Raw genomic sequence first — 22,533 nt, 5'->3', positions numbered from 1 at the left:
AAGGCTATATAAGCCCTGATGTGTAGCTTTGTTTTGGGACTCACTTTGAGAAGTATTCTGTGATTTGATCTGAATTCTGGGAAGCCGTTGTTGAGAGTCCCCCGGCTTTGAAAAACCCAGAATGTGGAAACCCAGATGTTGACTGGGTATGGATGTAATGGTTGGACAGTTTGGAAATCTGTCTACTTGATGTTTCTGTCTTGATAATTATGCCTGTATACTTTGAGGTTCAGGGTGCTGACCTTTTCTCCTGAACAAGGTAAACGATATATGTCTGACTGATTAAAGTAAGCTTGTTAACCCATTTTGAGTTGCTTTCCTTTAACAAAGCAGATCCAAGAACCTGTGTGAGCAGGCACCCTGGGGACACTGGGGTGCTTGCTACAACAGATTAACAAGCTCTGGGTTTTAACACAATCAAACCAAAAACCAAGCCAATACAGGGGAATCTTTAAATGCCATTACTATTACACATGCCTTATTTTTTGATTTGGAACTTAATATTGTATTAGACTCTCTGATGTTGGGATTGGGGAGAACATTATCTCAACCTTCAGGCTTTTTTAATACTGCCAATTTTAGGGGTTTGGGTGTTTTTGGAACTTTCAAAGTTGTGTGATCTAGGAAGATATGTGGTCACTGCTGTCCTCATCTGCTCTCTTGTCCTTACCCAAGAAATGCTGCTGATCCGTTGGGATTGCAATTATCACTGTTCCTCAGGGGCTCTCTCCTCTTGGGCCTTGAGGTAACACTGTTCCACAGGGTCTCTGATTCCTTGAGACTGGAAGTGATAATGTTCCTCCTTGCTTCCAGTCACTCTTGGCCAAATGTACTTCTTTCTGTCCTTGAACTATGGTCCAAAATTTGATATATAAAAGGAATTTACTGAATTCTATCTTGTCCAGTGCCTGCACAGGCATAACCTGTCATCTTTATCCAGATCAATTACTAAGCTTGAGAGCTCCAGAAGCTGCAACTCATTCTACTACAACCATTTAGTCCAAACACTGGTGCTTCATCCATGTCAGCTCAGGGTCAGTCTCATCCCCTGCGTCACAGATCTCTCTTTCTCACCTATTTTGTCATGGGCTAATATAATGATCCTCTCTTACAATTTATTGGGTCTTCCATTCCAGAATTCTATTTATGGCCTTATTTTAAAGTATTTTCAAGGGGAATATTGGGAGAGTTCAGCTGTGTACCTTCTCTGTTCCACCAACTTATTTCCACCCATAAGACACATTTCAAAAGGGAAAGACAATTTCTGTAAAAGTTTAGGAGACAAAAGCAATTGAAATTCAATAATAAGTTATAATAAAGCTATGAAATTATAATTAAATTTGTTGTGTAGACTGGAATATGTATTACAAGCAAATGAGATCTTAGAGAATATATAGTTTGAAGACTTTTTTTAAGAGATTGAAGTCCAAAGAAATGAACAAAGTGGCCAATTTTCCATAGATAATTAAAAACATTTCTAAGATTCAAACTTAGATTCCTTGTTTCCAAATTGAGTGTTCTTTCCAAACATCATGATGAATTTCTTGTTTGATTTCTTTTCAAATAGCCATTGGATATGAATGAATGAAAAACATTTTATTTGACCCTTAATATACTAAGCTCTGTAAACAGAAAAATCAAGACCACCTCTGTTCTCAGAAGTCTACACTCTAGTTTTGGCTGGAAGGAAGAAAATACACTAAAAAGAAGTCCAATGTTAGGTAGAAGGGAAGGTCCAAAAATACTGAGTGTAGGGGTAAGATACATGGAATTACCTGAGGGTCTGGAAAAGTAAAATAATAATTCATATGTTAAGGTTTGGGGATCCTCCAATTCCCTAGGAGGATTGTAGTTGGAGAATCATAGATCAGTAAGCAGCTATGTAGCTTTTTTTCCACTTTGTCAAGCTGGATTGGGGTCTGTAGAAATGGGATAATAATACTGATGTCTCCCCCACTTTTTTTCTGAAGGCACATTAAGATAATGTATTCAAAATGTTGTGTGACCTTAAAATATAATGTAAATATTTACTATTATTAATTGTACCCTCATCCCCAGGAAGGAGCTACTAAAGCCTGGATAGACAATGTTTGGGAGTAAAATAATTTCTTCTTTACTCAACAAAAATGAGTTATTGAGTCTAAACCTAGAATATGTATTTTTGAGTTTGCTCAGTCATCAGCTTAAAAAAAGGAAAACCAGAGGTGGAGTCTAGAATCAGTGAGAGATCTAAAGCAATGCCAATGAAAGTGCAGTATAATCTAGAGTGAAATTCAGAGAGTAAATATTTCTCTTCCCAAAAACTACATTTTTGTGGACTTCTAGGCTATATATTGGAAAAGGGAAAAAATAATTAAAGCATCAAACTGATTTGTTTCACTGATTTTATGTTTTTAATTTACTTTATGCCTTTATGGAGAGATACAAAGTAATGTCTACAGGAAAAGAAGTGTTTATTGTGCAACATCCTGACAAGAATGTCTTTTTAGGCAAGAAATGGTTTGCTTCCATAATCTTCAGGAAGAATTTAATGATATTACCTATAATTTCTTCTTGAAACCTTTATTGTAGGTGTGATAATCATAATAATGAAGCAAATATTTGATGAAAAGAGCTAGATATAAGTGTTCCAAAGGAATAGCTTATATTGATGGCCACATATACAAGAAATCCCTCTGACACTATCAGAGAAAACCTAGTATAGTTTCCTGAAAAAAAATTTTAAAAACCTAAAAAGACATAATAAAGTTGTAGCTAATTTAAAACATGAATGTCTCATCTATATGATTCAATTATTGTTAAGCATATCATGCATTTTCTATGATTAAAAAATAAAATAAAGTAACATTGCCAAGCTGCAAGCAGAACTACCCTCATTTAGAAAGCCTTGTTCCTCAAAACCTACTCAGAAGTGAAAGAAAAGATATAGCCAAAACGGGTTATTCACAAAATAGTGACCATGATATCTGAAAAGATGATTGTGAACTCCTTGTCCCTCTGTCCACTATTTAGTGAGAAGCATCATTTTTTATTTGTAGTGAACCTGTGAGTGAAATGGAAGATAATTGGAATTTATCGATGGAATACCATTAGCATGCTGATGCATTTGGACTGAAGGATTTCAATTCCTGAAAGTGAAGGTTCTTAACTAGCACATGTCTTGCTAATAAGCTATAAAAATTAGAGTTGTCAGTTCATTTTTAAATGCTGATATAAGATACAGTGAAGATGTGAGCTCAAAGTATCTACCATAATTTTCCTTTGGTTGACAGTTGGTTCTTCCTAAAAGAAGAGAACAGAAGAAAAACAGGAACCTGCTGGGAATATGAAGTGACTTTTTAATACACAGTATTTGTAATGACTATCATTGAGACCCTGCACCAAAGACCAATTTTTTACTATTGATATTCTTTTAAAGGTATCTTGGGGCTATAAGTCATGGAAAACCTAAATCTCTGAATAATCACAATTGAACATCACCCAGAGGATAAAGAGGCACATGATTGGCAGGAGTGGGATGCAACACATTTCATGTGAAGAGTGACAGAGAAATGGAAGGATTAAAGAAACCTTACAACAATGAAAAGTGTATAATGAGGAAATAAATAGGTGTACCAGTGACATAATGTGAGCAAAAACAACTGATGTACTTCCTGCATGTTCCACTGATATTAAAACATGTCGAGAGAAAACACAACAGTCTAGCAGAATATTTGATAGATCTCCTGTGGTGAATTTTTGGAAAGACATCAATGAGGATTGCGCAGATTAGGCGAGCATGAATACATTGAGAGGTTCGTTGGTAAAGGAACACCTACTATTAATCAAGCAATACCTCTTTCTTGATTATTTATTATGAGCTCAACTTGGGACCAGGTGCTAGAGATACAAAGAAATGAGAAAACAAGGAGAGATGTAAGTTATTCTTACTTAACCATTTCTTTAAATATCGCATGTTACTTTATTTTCAAGCACTCTTTTTTGAAAAAGGTAACAATTTTGAGAAATGGTGTAGAGATTCTATTAATAGGCATCTGGGAGGGGGGAGAGTGGTAGGAGGGGAAGAATGGAGAAAAAGGAAAAAAAATTAGCATGAAAAATGTTGTTTGAGAGGGCAATGTGCATTAAACTCATCAGGTCATGACTATTGGACAGAAGATGACATTTCAATGGTAATTATTAAAGGACTGGGCAGTGTAAAGAGATGATGAAGAGAAGTATTATAGAAAGATAACTAGATTTAAAATCAGAAGTCCTGGGCTCAGTTTCAAACTATATCACTTAGTATCTATGTGAATGATGGCAAGTCACATGACCTACCTGGTACTCAGTTTCGTCAGCTATGAAAAAGAAAAATTTGGAGTTGATAACATTTGTGATTCTTTACAGCTCTACACATGCATCCTCAAATAAGATCTAAAACAGAAATCATAAAGAAAAGATAAAAGCGTCATTTGAATAATATCATAGGCATGACAGGAAAAATGAAGGAAAAAAAGAGGAAGGGGAAAGGAAAGCCTATCTTTTCCTATATATCCATTTCCTTTTCAAAAAAGGTACCTTTTGATGTTTCATATGAAAAGCCGGAAAGCCACTCTGAGTTCTGCAAAGTAGGAATGAAAACACAACTCCAATGCAATGGGAAGTTTTACACCCATAAACCAGGATTTACAATGGAAAGGGTGATGTGCCCTTATCCATCAGGACACAAATGCAATCCTGTAATTAATAGGAAAAACTATGAATTATTTATTTTGAAATCAATCTCTAATTGGTTAGTTTTTCTATGAAAAGAGAAAGTAAATGATGCTTATAATGATTATCCAGCAGTCATTAGTTATGGTACATGAGCAGTAATTATACCTTAAATAGCAGCCTTCACTACAGGGTACATGATTGCAGACCTCATTCTTCTGGTGCTACTCTCATCCAGTACCTTCTATTGTTTTATTATTATGTCTATTTAGGAATTACTGTATTTTTTTTCTTCTTTTCATTCCTTTAGTGGGGTTATTTCAGTTTATATTATCACAGTCAGAAAAAAAATGCTCTTTTCTTTAAGAGATTTCCATCTCATTCACAAAATATGACCCTCAGGTGATCCAAGGAAAAGATCATTCTTCCAACTAAATATGCCTCCTACTTCATCTTGCTTCTAATGATTCAGTTTAAGATCATACTTTCTCAGGGTGGCCAGGTAGCACAGCAAGTAAGAGCACTGGCTCCAGTGTCGGGATGACCTGGGGATCAAATCCAGGCTCATACACTTAGCACCTATCCAGAAACACCTGGCCGTGTAACCTTGAGCAAGTTACTTAACCCCAACTGCTTAAAAAAAGACCATACTTTCTTAATGCATTCTCTATTCTGACTTCAGAAACCATTTATAAGGGGGTAGCTAGGTGCCACACTGAGTAAAGTGTCGGCCCTGGAGTCAGGAGGACCCAAGTTCAGATCTGGCCTCAGACACAATATACAAAAAAAAAAAAATTGACATGTAACCTTGGCTTAACCCCAATTGCCTTCCAAAAGGTGAAAAAAAAGAAAGAAACCATTTATAAGCATGTTCTCTGAAGAGTGCCTTTCAGTAATTGTTGCAGGCAGCCTCCCCTCTTCATTGTGTGTAAGCTATTTGCATGTCATACAATAGTTTGTACTCACAGATCTCTGTCAAGTATATTTTATTTTGGATAATACTTTATTTCACAAAGTTCACATTATTTTCTTCTCATCTAGTTAGTATAATGGACAGCCTGCTAAAACTGAAATCAGGAAGAACTGTTATGAAATCCTGCCTCTGATACTTATAAATTGTGTGACCCTGGATGAATCACTTAATCTCTCTCAGCCTTAGTTTCCTCATGTATAAAATTGGCATACTAAAAGCCCCTCATAGAGGCTCATAGAGTTGCAACATTCAAATGGAATAAAAAATGTAGAAATACTTAAATTTTTTGAAACACTACATGAATATCATATGTTTTTGTTTCTGTAATTTTTACATTGTCACAACTAGACTCAGTTGAAGGAGATGAAAAAGAGATTACTCATATGAGACATGATACTTCAAGTCTTTGAAACCTAGTGGTTTGTACAAATTAAGAGTTTAATAAATATTTGTTGATTGATGTACTGATTGATTGAAGGGGTGATATGTTGAGTTGGAGTCTATTTTTCTCCCACATTCAGAGCCAGGATCAATGAGTAGAAAATTTAAAGAGGCAAATTTTGGCTTGATTAAGAAAAAATACAACTTTGCAAAGCTAGAGATAAATCAAAGTAAAGCAGCTTCCATTGGGATGTAATTAACTCACCTTCATTGGAGGTCTTCAAGAAATGTCTGGATAGCTTGTCCAATATGCTGTATCAGAGATTATTTTTTCTAGTATGAACTGAATGTGGTGCTCTCTGGTATCCTGTCTAACTTTGAGTTCCTCCATTACAGTAAAATTTAAGTCCCTCAATGTCAAGAAGTGCCACTGCACTTTTATATTTGTATCTTGTTTATCTAGCATGATTTTTGGCATGAAGTTGGAGTTGAATAAATGCTTGCTGATTGATATAAAATTCTGAGTTTTGTGATTTGTAGTCAGAGCCTTTAAGTTTGGATTCTGACTCAGGATTCTATCTATATGGAATTTGACAATGATTATAATAGTAGCAGCAAGAGCAAGATTAGCAATAGCTATTTCTCATTTGACAAATCACTCAGTTTACTCCTCTGTGAAATAAACAGAAGTACTGAATGATCTTAAAGTAAGAGTTTAGCTCTCAAACTATGAGATTATTAATTTGCTTCTTTCTTGGAAATGGGTAGTTCACAAAGGACAGACAAAGAAACAATCTCAGACACCTGGGAGGACACAGTTAAAGGTAGACCACTCTAATGAAATAAAAATGAGATAAAATGATGATAAACACTGAATAACATCAAATTATTTCTTCAGTAACTATGATTGAACAACAACTTTCTTGGACTATCTTTTGGTTCAGAATTTCTGGTTTCAACATGCCACTCACTATCTATAGGATATGCAGTTGAATAATTCTCACATCCATCCCTATCTTCATAAGAGGAATGATTTCATATTCATTGACTTATTCATCTGTTCCCTAAGTGGACAAAAAATGTATATTAGGGGACGCAGTTTGAGCACTTTTTTTCCCTGTGACTTGACCAATAATGGAGCTCAATTTGTAAATATTAAAAAAAACACCTCCATAAGAACATCAAGGCAGCAGAGAGATGGTGAATTCATATTTATTCAACATGTAATTTTTAGTCACATTTTCCCTTAGGTTTTGCTTTTTTATTAATTGTCATATCTAGGAATCCAATACTTATTGTCTTGATGATCCATGATATTATTCACTGAATTTCTCTGAGAATATCTATCTTCTCATTCATTGGGTTTCTTAGGAAAAAAGTGAAGGCATCTTATTAGCAACATAAAGTAGTGCACCAATTGAACCAGAGGTCTTCAATATTCTTTCACTTTGAAATCACCCAAGGACAAAATCCATATTGAATTTGTTTTAAAATTGTATCTTGTTCCCATCTCCCTGACCACTCTCCCCCTTCTAGTCAGTATAGTAAATTTATAGATAACCATTATAAAGGGGCAATAGGATGAAATGTCTCAAAAAACAACCATGTTGTTATGTACAAAATATCCCAAAGATCAAAGGAGCATAATAACCAAAATTCACATCCTGTTATTATGTGCTGAATCAGGGAAAGTCATATAGATGCTGTTTGTCACATTATCTGGTTCTATGACATCAAAATCCTCCCACAAAAAAATCCATACCTCCACAGTTGCAGACCAGCAGAACCTCAAAAAGGTGCTGGTGACTTTGAAGTTTACTGATAAATTTGAGATGATTTGGATGTTTTAATGAACTAAGTCCAAAGTTGCACAGATAAGTTACCTGTGTTCCCTCAAATACCCTATAGAATGTGAGCTCAAAGTCCTGCCCCACTGAGAATGTTTCCATTCCCACTGGGTCTATGATGCTAAGTGCTCCCAACTTTAACCCATGGTTAAATAAGTGGTATTCTCTGTCTTCCCAGTCCTCTTCTTCAAACTGCCTCCTTTCATCATCCCTATCTCCAAGTCAGGCCATCTGCCCCTGTTTCTCTACTTACTTTTCATCATGTATCTTTGTACCTTACTAAAGTATGATTGCTGCCCCATTTTCCACTGCCAATCATGATCTTTCTGGCAGGTACCCAGAGAAATGGGCATGCCAGCCTCCATTTCATAATTTCATAAATTATCAATTTAGCCTCTTATACTAGGTTTAGATATTGAAGGGCAATCATTTCATAAATTAATTTTTAAGAAGTCAATCTTCAATTGATCTAAGACAGATTAATTTAGACAGAAATGATATTCATTTATATGACTTCCTATAGTTTACAATTTTTAATATACATTATTGGATTTGCTCTTCACGACTATTCTGCAGTAAGCCAGGATTGTTATCCTCATTTTACAGAGGAAGAAACAAAGACTTAGAGATGTGCTTAAATGTCACACAGCAAGTTATAGAGGTTGGAACAGGATGGTGATAGTTTCACTCCTGTCACTCAGTTTGTCAAAATGCCTGATTGGCTTATGTTACTTAAGTTTTAATCACTCCAAAGACTGAAGAGGAAGAAATTTACTTAGTATATGAGAGAAACAACAAGAAGAGATGAACTTGGTAAATTTTCATTGATGCTCCCTACCTTTGTTCATTAAGGATGTGCCATTATTCACTCTTAATTTGATTTATCTTTGTATGTCTTGCTGTCTATAAAAACAAGCATAATAGCCATCAGATTGTGCCTCTGATTTCCTACTAACATCATATTAAGGAAATGTAAAATATTCTTTAATATTTTCTTTTTATACTTCCAAATAACCCAACAAATTTGTAAAATTAAGATGTTAGTCTGAATAACTTATAATGTACCTTACAGACATACACCCAAAATGCATACATATGATTTTATATACATAGACATGTAATAAACAATGTATGCTCTACATGCATGTATTATACATGTGTACTGTACTATATACAATATATGCTACATATAGTAGAATTCAGTAAGCACTATATGCTCTAAAGTATATACTACATAAAGATGCATATAATACTGCATTTTATATTTATGTAATACATAAATATATATGTATACATATATTACATGGGAATGTTTTATATTTACAACTTATTCATATATGTGTATATATACATGATGCACACATAACACACACATACATACATAGAAATAAATACGTGTGTATATATGTGTGATATGTAGTATTCTGAGAATCAGGAGATAAAATGTCTTGCTTGAGAAACAGCAATAAGACCAGTATGAATGAATTTAATATTTGAAGAGTACTTGATGAGGTGTAAAGTATAAGAAGACTGGGAAAATAAGGATGGGTATACACATTTTAATGATTTTTAAGCCAAACAGATTTTTTTTGATCCTGGGGCTATTAGGAAGACAATGCAGTTTATTGAGTACGTGATACAACAATGGTCTAACCTGTACTTTAGGAAGATCACTTTGAAAACAGAATTGGGCAAGTAGAAGTTAATGACTCCATAAATATCAAAAAACAATAAAACAAAGATGAAAGAATAGAACAAGAGATGAAAATGGGAAATATTTTATTAGAAAAACAACTTACTGGAAAAATAGATTAAGGAGAGATCATTAAAAAAAATTTTGGACTACCTAAAAGCTGTGATCAAAGAAAGAGCCTATATATTATATTTGAAGAAATAATAAAGGAAAACTCCCCTCATATCCTAGAACCATAGGATAAAATCGAAATGTAAAGAATACACTGATCATCACCTGAGATTCCAAAATGAAAACTCCCAGGAATATTATAGCCAAATTCTAGATCTCCCAGATCAGAGAGATGATATTTTAAGCAAACAGAAAGAGACAATTTAAATAATGTGTGTTGATCTTCCCTGTCACCATAGTAGCTTTTTGTAGTCAGGTTTATTTTGGAGGCCTTATTTGTTGATCATTTTCCCAGCCTATTTCTTGACTTTGTACATTTAATTTGGGCTTTGTTCTGAGTACAGGAAGAAGAAAGGCATTATCACAAACTACAAGTTTTTTCACATTGCTATTTTCATATCTAGTTTTAGAGGTTTGGAGATTTCCAAATTGGTAGGATCTTGGGAGAGGTGTGGTTCCCACTTTCCTGGTCTGTGCTCTGGTTCTTACCCATGAAGGACCCCAGATCTTTGGGGGCTGCAACTGATACTTCTCCTTTGGGGCCCTGTTTGCTTAGGACCAGAAGTGATACTGATCTTGAGGGCAACTGCCCTCTTTTGATTGAAAGTGCTGACCTCCATTGTTGAATTGTGATTAAAAAATGAGTTCCGCCAATGCAGTTGCCAAACAGCATCCAATCCTAAGTACACTGTTAGCACAGGTGTGTTCTGTAATCACTTTCTTGTCAGTTTCCAGAAGCCCTTACTGTCTTTTTCTTGAGAGCCCTCAAAGATGCTGTGGCTTTTGTTGCCATCACTTAGTCCCACTACTGGTGGGACTCTCTGCCAGTCTCTACCTCAATGTCTCTTCTTCTAACCTTCTAAGTTGTCTTGGGTCAGGAGAATGCTGATGTTTTTTTTTTCTGCCTCTGCCACTCCAGAATTCTACTTTATGTCTTAGTTTAAAGTTATGTTTAACTAACATTCTCTAAAACTAAGTTTAAAGGGAATGTTAAAAGAAATCTGAGTGCTTCCTCATTTTGTTCTGCTCCTGGAAGTCCAAATATGCATTATTCCATTAAGGATTTGCACAGGAACTAAAAATCAAGAGCCACAATACATTCTGAGATTTACCAGAGGAAATTCAGGATGCAGACAACATGAAGCAAAGAAAAATTATTTAGCAAGCTACCCTAAGATTGAACTTGATCTATGTAAGATAAGAGTTTAGGGAGCTACAAAATGAATTATAGCCTTTTAAAGCAAAAAAAAAAATGTTCCTTTTTAAAGGAACAACAAATAGGATTATGATATGAAGTCATTTAAGGAGGGAAAATGGGTATCAGGAAAATATTTATTAGAAGGAGACACCTGAACTGAAACTTTAAGGAAATTAAAGATTCATGGAAGTGGAGGTGAGGACAAAATTAACTGATGAAGGCACAGAAATAGGAATTGGAATGTTTAGATGAGAAAACAGTCAACTGTCCACTTTAGATACCAAAGCTTAAAGAAGAGTAATATGAAATATATCTACAAAAAACCCTTTGGAACTGGCAGATAACAAAGCCTTTAAAGACCATGACCTTCTTAAGGGATTAGCAGAGAAATACAGACAATGACCAGCTCCAATGCACATGTGGCCAGAGGAAGCACATAGAGAAACAGAAGAGGAGCAAATTTTAATAATATGCAGATATTTAGAATTCACACTAGTGGAAAGCTAACTGGTATATATCAATATATGACTTAGGCTATATAGATATGTTTGTGGGGGAGAAAAGGGAATGCCCAGAAGCTACAGTTTTTTTTTTTTAATTTGTAGAACTCCATTCAGAGGCCCTATTTGTTTGATTGGATCTCTAAATAAATAAATTCATTTTTTTAAACAATGTAAGTGAAGTAAGTGACAATACACTATGAGGTAAGATAACAAAGGCCCTAGATTTTTGGGTATGGACAATAACTCTGAGAAATGAGAAATGTAATATAATAATAGCATTTATTGAATGTCTACTAGCTACCATGTATCTTGTTGGACATTGAAAATACAAAGACAAAATGATATAACCCTTGCTTGGTGGGACCTTACACCAAGTGTTGTGTTAAAGTAGGCACAAACTATATGCAAAGTTATGTACAGTAACTTTGGGGGAAGAACACTAAAATATGGGTGGGGGTGACACTTAAGTTTTGCTTTGAAGGAAGTTAGGCATTCTATTTGGTGGGCAAGAAGTGAAAGAACATTCTAAGATTGGGAAGGGTAGTCTTTGCAAAATGGGGGAAATTGGAAATGGAAAATCCTATTTGTCTTGTCTAAATATGTAGGTTGGAATGTAGAAGACTGATGAGTTATCAGTCTTTAAGACGTAAACATAATGTAACCATACATGTCATTTCACTTGAGAACCTCTGATTCAAGGATTACACATTTTCTGGGTAGCACAGACTTTTATTAGGCCTGCAATTATAATAGGAGGACAATCACAGTAGTAAAGAGGGAGCATGAAAAAACCCTGAAAAACTGAGACACCCATACTATCTACTTGCTTGCCTGTTTGTCCTAAATGAAATCAAACATGTGATTTCATATTGTTTACATCCATAGCAGCCTATTAATATTGCAATTGCAAAACTTGATAGTCCAGCCGCAGATTTTGTGCTTCCTTCCAACAAGTACCTTTGAAGGTTGACACTCATCAATAAATGAGCCTGTCTTATAAATATTCGCCAACTCAAACATCTTCTACAAGAAACTTTTATTGATTCATTTCCAAACTCTCATTGTCACTTTTTTGGTTTAGAAATTTAAATACTTTCCTCTAATTTTGCCTCACAAAGTCAACAAATCAAGTACAATCTTGTGCTTTGTTTAATAGCTTGTGATAGATTAATAAGTAGAGAAGTTAAAAGATAGGAAATTTTTTTTTAACTAAAAGGAATATTTGTTTTCCTTATTTCTGATAATTCCCATAATTTATGAAGTTTCAACTTCTTATAATTTGCTTTCAGTCTAAGTCATAAAACAGTCACACACCTTAAGTTTTTAATGTCACATATATATGTGATATATATATATTTATGTATATGTGTATACATACATATACACACATGTACATACATACATATATATATCAGTATTGGAAAGGATAATATTCATTTTAAGATCTAGCAACATTAGAACTTAATAAAAATCCTTTTTATTTATCAGTTAGTTTTTCACTGGCGTTTTTCCCTATAAGTATTGTAGGTGCTAATTTATTGTCTAGGGGCTCATTTTATGGATATTACTTTATAGGAATGTATGACATGTTTTCTCTAACAACTTGACTCCTAGTCTCACAGTATATTAAGGAATACTTCACAGGCTCCCTATGGATTTCTAGTTTTACTTCAAGATCATATATAAAAGTATTATAGAGATGAAGTAATTGTCAAGATTTCATCTGTGAGTCACTCCAATATTGTTTCTGACCAAGTTATAGGGAGAAAAAAAAGGATTCTAGTAAAAAAAATCTAGATAAAGCAAATCCATTGCTAAACTAATAGAATTGAGAGAGACAGTGACAGAGAAAGGGAGACAGAGACACACACACAGAGAGTGAGTGACATACAGACAGAGGGAGAGAGACAGAGAGAGAGACAGAGACAGAAACAGAGAGAGAGAGAGACAGAAACAGAGAGAGAGACAGACGGAGAGACAGAGACAGAAAAAGAGAGAGAGAGAGAGAGAGAGAGAGAGAGAGAGAGAGAGAGAGAGAAAGTTTAAGTTTATGTATCTGCTCCCCAGGATAGAAGTAAAGCTTTCAGAGCAGGTTCGTTTTCAGATGAGTAGGCACTGAGAAGATGGGTTTGAAACCTGTATCTGCTACTTCCTATTTCTATGACCATGGAACTGTGGCACTCAGATTTTTATCTGTAAAATAAGGGGTTAGACTAGGTAACTTTGAAGATCCTTTCCAGCTCTAAATTTATGATCACCTGGGAGCTCTGAGTGGAGTAGAGAGTCCTATTAATGGAGGATGTCTAATATATGCAGTTCTTTAGGTTGGTGACTAAAGTTTTCCAGTTCAAACTGTTTCTGTTGTTGGAGTCTTTAACTATAAAGGGAATCTACTTCATATAGACCTTCTATATATACTAGGCTGTATACTTCATTTTAATGATAACAAAAGTGCTCTGAGTTTATAACAGGGAAAAGAATTCTGGTCAAAGCAGAGCTTCTCTTAGACCCAAAGATCTAAGCCCTCTGTGTTCTAGTTTTCTCATAGTCTGATTTGTCTTTCTAATAGGGGACATTGGGAGGGATAGGAATAGTGATCTGACATTATCTCCACTAATGTATGTTCCATTTTGAGTAGTTAGTATTTTTGCTGAGTTGTAAATGATGGATGATTTGTGTAAACCTGGGAGTGCATTTGGCTTGGTCAGTGTACCCATGGAAATGAAAGGGTGACCATGTTATGCTGTAGCAAGATGTCAACTTAGAGGGTAGAAAAATAATAACATATGATAGATATTTTGTGAAACATAATGCAACCTCAAAAGTAAAATTATTCCAAAACAAGTATGTTCACAACATGCCCCTACGGTGAGATAAGAGTGTAGGAATAGTTGAGATGGGAAGCCAATACAGAAACATGGCAGCTTCTCACTTGGGCCCAGCTGCTTCTTAGGCAAAGGGAGTAAAAATAGGCTTATGTAAGACTATGTCTGAATATCTTCTCATGCATATATTTTTGAGACATGCTGAGTTACTTCTGGAGGAATCAGAATAAGTAGGCAACATCATTGATATATATCTTTTTCCTCACATAGGGAGCCAAAGTTGTACAGTCAGTGGTGTGTATTGGAGGGAGGCAGTGTGGTGCAATGAGAAACACACTGAGTTGACCTGAGTTTGGATCCTGGTTGCACCTGTCTAATCTTGGACAAGTCATTTATTATTTTGGGGCTTAAATTTCCTCATCTGTAAAATGATGAGATTTTAATAGGTGACCTCGAAAGTCCTTTACAACCCTTGATCTAGGGTCCTATTTCTTCCTCATTGGTAAGCTTAAGGTTCTACTCACATGAGCATTGTTATGCATGAATCAGTCTAACTTCCTGCATTTGCCCACAGACATATTTTTCTTAAATAGTATTTTTCCCCAGTGCCATGTCAAGAAAAAATTTCACATTCATTTTTATAAGATTTTGAGTTTCAAATTTTTCTATCTCCCTTCCTTCCCTCCCCTCTTCTGAAAATGGTAGGCAATTTGATATAGTTTATACATGTGCTATCATATAAAACATATTTCTATATTAGTCACAGTTGTGAAAGAAGAAACACCAAAAGTAAAAAAAAAACAAGAAAGAATAAAGTGAAAATATGTTTCAATATGCATTCAGAGTATATCAGTGCTTTATCTATGTATAACATTTTCCTTCATGAGTCTGTTGTCCTTGTCTTGGTTCATTTTGTTGCTGAGAAAAGCTAAATTATATGTACTTGATCAGTACACAATGCTTCTGAGATTACATACAATGTTTTCCTGGTTCTGATCATTTCACTTTGCACCATTTTTATACGAGCCTTACCAGGCTTTTTTGAATTCTGTCTGTTCATCATTTCTTATTACACAACAGTATTCCATTATATGCATATACCACATCTTGTACAGTCATTTACCAATTGATGGATATCAATTTCCAATACTTTGCCCCTATAAAACATAAATATGCACATATACATATATTTATATGTACAATTTTGCACATGTGAATCTTTTTTTCCTTTTTATGATATCTTTGGAATAGTAGTGCCATTGCTGGATCAAAGGGTATGCACAGTTTGAATGCCCATTGAGCATAGTTCCAAATTGCTCTCCAGAATGGTTGAATTAGTTCACAGCTCTACCAACAATGCATTGGTGTCCTAATTTTCCCAATTCTGTACAACACTTATATTGTTTGTTTTTCTTCATATTTGTATTTCCATTATGGAAATTTTCAGGGATTCAGATCCAAAACCTTTTAGATAGACTTGCTCTGAGAAAGCAGGTAAATAAATTTAGGAATAACAAGACTATACTCCTTCATATTTATTTACTAGTATTGGGAGCAAGAGAGGCATAGTTTTGTGGAGACAATTTTGTGTTTAATTTAATGAAGAAGACAAAAAAGAATGGGAAAATGAAGAAGGTAAGGCATTTGTAGTGAGCAATGGCTGATAGGCTTTCAGATTCATATCCTTGTAAAAAGGAGAAACCTGAAATGTTGGTCCAATATTTTAGATTAAGTAAATTGTAATTAGTCATGGACACCACTTAACAATTTTCTTTTTCTTTTTTTTTTTGGAGGGCAGTTGGGGTTAGGTGATTTGCTCAAGATCACACGGCTGTTAAGTGGTAAGTATCTGAGGCCAGATTCGAACTCATGTCCTTCTGATTCCAGGCCTGGTGCTCTATTCACTGCACCACCTAGCCACCTCACACCTAACAGTTTTCAAAAATGCAGGGGCTACAACAAGGAGAGATGACTTGTGTCTTACTAGCTTCCTCTTTTTACTAAAGACTAGCTTTTAGCAGTCTGTAGATCATCATGAAAGTAGTTGTCCATAGCCAGGATAGATTTGAGTGAGACAAATCTAAGAAATACAGAATTTGGAAACCATGGTTACTAATATATGGATGAAGCTCACAGTGTCCAGTCCACCTCAAGTCCTTCACAGTTCCTGTTTCTGGGAAGACAAAACTTAACAGAGCCACAATAGTATTCATACACATTGCCCCCACCACCATCAGTTCACTATCTGCCTGTGAAATCAACTCAGACCCACTAACAAGGTCTGAGAACTCAATACAAATCATCAACATAGAAATCAACACAGACCCACAAACAAGGTCAATGAGGTCAGGACAAATCATCAGTAAAGTCCTAGGACCTCCAAAACCCTCCTCCAGCACTTTTGTTCACATACAACCAGAAAATCCTCTTTCAGGATTTCCAGTAAGGTCCCAGGCTTCTCTACAAAGTATCACAAGCAAACACAGACAGAGCAGACAGAGTGCTGGGATACCACAAGTATTCCTTGACTGTGTCACTGTAAGAGTACTTTTTTCAGCTCCTGCTGTCTCTAGCCCTGAGGCTCTCCTTATACAGTCATTAGCTGCTCCCCAGGAGTTCTCAAGTTGTGGAGTTCACATGTTCTGTTTCTTAACAGACTGAAACAAGGTGTTAATTCAATGACTGAAACAAGGTGTAAACCATGTTTGTGCTTGCCATTACAATGGAAGAGTCAGTAGCATTGACTATGAACTGTGTGGTAGGGAGGGGGCATGTCTATTTGTCCAGAAAGCCAATGGTAGAGAACTGATACTTGGACAGTGTCTGGGGAAAGAGGAGTGAGAAGTTCTTTGATGACTGAGTGCCTCTATCTCATATCTCAGAGTACTGAATACGCTTAGCCTTAGGTTTGAGGCTTAGCTGTTTTCACTGTTCCCACTCATATATGTCCTCAGGCTGTAGCAGTGTTTGACAAATGAAGCATATTTTTTTCTGAGAAGTGGAACAACTTAATCTGATCTTTGTGAGGAAAGGAAACAGGTTGGTGAGAAGCACATTTACGCCAAGATACTACATTCATGGATATGATTCTTCTGTCATACAAGCATCCCTTTAATAGAGGGATTAGATTGCCCATATACTGAAAAATAGTCAATATTGGAAGTTCTTAGATACTTACATTTCTGTTCAGAAATTACTAATTGACTCATCAACAAAATAAGTTAATAACACACAATGTATTTTTAAAAGTTTTTCAAAAAGCTTTATATATATGAAATTATTTTTTTCTTCACAAAGCAGTGTAAATTAGGTGCTTTTGCAGATGTAGTTACTGAGGCTCAGAAATTTTAAGTTCAATTACATTCAATTCAATTTTTATTTGTGAAGTCAGAATTTTTAGAATTATAGATTGTGCTCCTTGGAGGTGTGGGGAGTTCAGAATTCCCATTCAGATGGGGCTCAAAGAAATTAACAAAGTTAGATTATAACTTCTAATATAACATAAAAACAATTAACTTTTTTTTTTGCATTTCAGGCAAATTTAAAATCAAAGTCAATAAAAGGAAAACTAGCATGCATGATTCCAACTGATTGCGGTATTGTGATTAGTACAATATGCAAATAGGTGTAGAAACTCAAACTGGGTAGGATCTGCAATCATCTTTGGTAATCAAGGCAGGCTTTTTTCAGTTGAATTTTGTCATAGCACTGCTTGCGTAATGAATTACATAAACTGTATTAAACAGTTATTGTAATAAATTTTTAATTTTATTTGAATAAATGTTTATCCAAGATAATAATTTATATAGTTTATTTTATGTAAAAAATGTAAAAGAGAAGGAATGTAAATCCATAAACTTGGAAACAATTTTTACTGGCCCTTACATGCCAAGAATTATGCTATGGACTAGAGATTAAAAGCAAAATAGAAAAATTCCTTTACAGTAAGAAGCTAATATTCTACTGAAATTGTCTAAAGTCACATAGTAATCTCTGTAAATGAGGTAGAATTCAAATCCTGGCCCATCTGAATCAAAGTTTAGGTCTTTTCATTATACCATAATGTCTCTCAGAAACTGTATTCTGGTAAGTAGCAATTAACATTCTAGCAAGTTCAAAGTTACTGGGAAGGCTTTCGTGAACGATGTTTGATTTTGATGATAAATTTTCTCATCACCAGATGATTGGTAATAAGTTGACTGTTTATTCAGTGTCCATGTATAAAGCATCACTTTCAGCTTTTGATATGGATACGGTTTATTTTAGATAAATGGAAAATAATAAAAGACTCTATAGGAAAAGTGACTACACAGATAACTGTTCGATGATTCAATGAATGTTGATGCCAAATTAAATTTGAAGTGAGAAGATCAATGTTCATGCAAAATGTTCATGGAAGGAGAGTCTTGGAATTTGTCTTTCATAATGTTTAACACAAAGAAAGTATTCTTTATGATGGTAGTGATCTCCAAATGCCTCAATTTACATATAAGGCCATATTAATTTCACTGAGCTCTGGCACACTAATACAAATCTTTGTCAGTAAAACTAATAGAGATATCAAAGACATTAATCTAAACATGTATGCTAACTTACCATCTGATTTTCAAATTTCTTTTCATATTTCAGATTTAATTAACACTACTTCTCTCCATTAACTACTGTCCACAGAGCATTATATACCAATTGACTTCCTAGTTAACTGACTTTTATGGTCTCACTGTAACCTGGTTCATCCAAACCCATATCCCATTCTATCGTGTTAAAAAAAAATCTGTATTATATCCTTAGGTTTTTTTTCTGTCAATATCACTTTACATTCAAATCTTAACTTTTAAAGGAACAACACTTTCATGAGATGGAAAAAAATAACCACTGAATCCTTCTATGAAGTCTACCCTTTATTTTAGGAAAAGAAACTGAATTGTGACTGCCATAACATGTTCTGTGTTACATGGGTTTGTCATGATTTGAGAATGCTGATGATGAAGCACATTCTCCAACTTCTGACAGAGAGGTGATGAATTCAAGGTACAGAAAGAGACAAATATTTGTAGACATGGCCAAACAGGGTATTTTATTTGCTTTTTTGTGTATATTTATTATGAGGGTTTCATTCTCTTCTCTTCTTTCCCCTTTTTTTCTCTCCAGTTCTCCTGTTTTTTTCTATTATCTATATAGAATATTATTCAGTAAACCTCATTAAGATATGTAAGTTCTGTGAGTAGGACATTTTTCTTCTCTGACATAATAGCAAGTTTACAATGAAAATCTTTCATTTAAAATGCATTCAATGCAAAATGATAGAGAAATATGATGAGAAAATATTGATCACCTCCCATTTCTAGGTTCTGGAAGACTGGAAGTAATCCCTCATCCCTTCTAACTCAAAGGACCATGAGGAAATATCATAATATAAGAGGATTTAGAGATGTGAGCACTTAGAAATCATTAAGTACAATACGATTATGAATTCATGCATTCTACGAGCATTAAATGTCTACTATACACTGAGCTCAGCTATGGAGATACAGATGTAAAAGTAAGCAAACAAACAAATAAATAAGTAGATAAATAAATAGTTAAGCAAATCAAAGGTGAAACAAATATAAATGAATGAATGGGAATATACAGAAACAAATAAATAAGCAAATAGACACACAGGTAAAAAGCGAAGTTAGGAAATAAATGAATAAAATAATCTTTGGCCTCCAAATTTATTCTTTTGAAAAGGAAACAGAGGCCAAGGAATATTAAATATTTTTTTTCAAAGTCACAAAAATAATTAGTGGGACAGTCAGAAGAAGAATTCTTGTCCACTTCATCCAACTTTCCTTTTTCCACTATAGCAAGAATAGTGTGGCTATATTCTTTGTTTAGAACCCGTTTTTTAAATATATCATGACACTAATTTTCAGTGACTTCTACTATTCCAAAATGGATATAATAAATTTCTACCACTCCTTTCTCATATTTCCTATGATAATCTACTGACCTTCATACTACTTTTCCATTTTTCCAATTACTTTATCTTTTGCTTCATAATTTTCCATATTAAACTCATTAAGAGTATGGATTAATTCATTCTTTATACTTCCATCCCTAGTGCCTAGCAAAATTCTTAGCATATAGTATTCAAATAGTAGATGATTATTGAATCATTGATAAGTTAATTCATTTCTCTTCAAATTATTCACAGCCTTCATTTTCAGTCTCATTCAGTGGTGTGGTGACTCCTCTAACAACCTGACTACAAATTCTCAACTTCTTCGACTTCTGAAGCTTCTTTTAGCTATGTCAACAAAATTACATCGTAGAAATCATTATATTTACAAATTGCTTTGGAATCAATGTTTTAAATACTAAAACAGCACTATCCATACCTACACTATATCTCTTCTTTACCTGGTCCTGGGTACATAGTACCCTTTTATGGTAATTTTAGCAATCCAGAGACTTTTAATATATATCCCCTACTATGAATTTATCTTCACATATATTTTGCCTCATATTAGTATTTTAGTAAATATTTGCTTGATCTCTTGTATTCCTCACCATTCACAAGTCCTAATTTTATAATTCCCATCCCTGGAGAATCTCTATTATACAATTTACTTATTTTTTGCTTTTAGTCATAAACCACTGAATATCACTAGACAGACTCAGAAAATCTAATAGTTATCACTCACTATTAGTATATGGTATATAAAGAATGCTCAAAATATTTTTTCCTCTTTTCATCTGCAGGTTTACCTTGTATACTTCAAGGGGATGAAAAACAGTCCACTTAGGACACTGAAGACATCAGATGTGAGATGGCACAGATCCTTTCTTATATTCCTCAAAATCACTCTACTTTGTCACCCAATGTCTCATTTTATCCCTGGTCATAGAAGAAAGTATATGTAATTCCCACTAATACATGTCCTTCTTCTGAAAATAGTAACAAAATTCTTTTGGAAGAACAAAAGGTCCAGAATGTCAAGGGAATTAATGAAAAGAAATGCTACGGAAGGTGGACTAGCTATACCAGATTTTAATCCGTATTATAAAGCATCAGCCATCAAAACTGCTTGGTACTGGCTGAGGAAGAGAGTAGTGGATCAATGAAATAGATTAGGTACACAATAATCCCCAGTCAATGAATAGAGTAATCTACTTTTTGATAAACCCAAACACCCCAGTTTTTGGGATAAGAACTCACTGTTTGACAAAAACTGCTGGGAAAACTGGAATATAGTATGGCAGAAACTGGACATATACCATTATCTAACACCATATAACAAAATCAAGTCTAAATGGGTGCATGATCTTGGTATAAAGGCTGATACTGTAAGCAATCAGGCAAAGCAAGGAATAGTTTAACTGTCAGATTTGCAGAGAGAGGAAGACTTTATGACCAAACAAGAATTAGAGAGGATTACAAAGTGCAAAATGGATAATTTTGATTGTAATAAATTGAAAAGCTTCCATACAAACAAACCAATGTAAACAAGATTAGGAGGGAAGTGGAAAATTGGGACAACTCTTTACAACCTATGTCTCTGGTAAAGGACTCATTTCTAAAATATACAGAAAATTAAGTCAAATATATAAGAATACAATTCATTCGCCAATTGATAAATTGTCAAAGGATATGAACAGGCAATTTTCAGAGGAAGAAATTAAAGATATCTATAAGCATATGAAAAAATGCTCTAAATCATTATTGTTTAGAGAAATGCAAATCAAAACAATTCTCAGGTATCACATCTCACCAGCCAGACTGGCTAAGATGACAAAACAGGAAAATGACAAATGCTGGAGAGGATGTTGAAAAATTGGAAAACTAATGCATTTCTGGTGGAGTTGTGAACTGATCCAACCCTTCTGGAGAGCAATATGTATTTATGCTCAAAGGGCTATAAATAATTCCTTACCCTTTGACCCAGCAATACCACTTCTAGAGTTGTATTCCAAAGAGATCATAGAAGTGGGAAGAAGACCCACATGTACAAAAATATTTATAGCAGCTCTTTTTGTGGTGGCAAAAAAATTGGAAATTAAGGGGGTGCCCATCATTTTTGGAATGCCTGAGCAAGTTATGGTATATGCATGTAATGGAATACTATTGTGCTATAAAAAATGAGGAGTAGAGGGACTTCATATTTATTTGGAGAGGCATATATGAACTGATGCTGAGTGACAAGAGTAGAACCAGGACAAATTTGTACACAATTACAGACATAAGGTCTGTGTGATGACCAG

This window comes from Petaurus breviceps, unplaced genomic scaffold (assembly GCF_028583685.1).
Source record: "Petaurus breviceps papuanus isolate PSGF00001 unplaced genomic scaffold, PetGlider_PUasm1.0 90822, whole genome shotgun sequence".
Taxonomy (NCBI): Eukaryota; Metazoa; Chordata; class Mammalia; order Diprotodontia; family Petauridae; genus Petaurus; species Petaurus breviceps.
Note: the sequence above shows the minus strand (reverse complement) of the source record.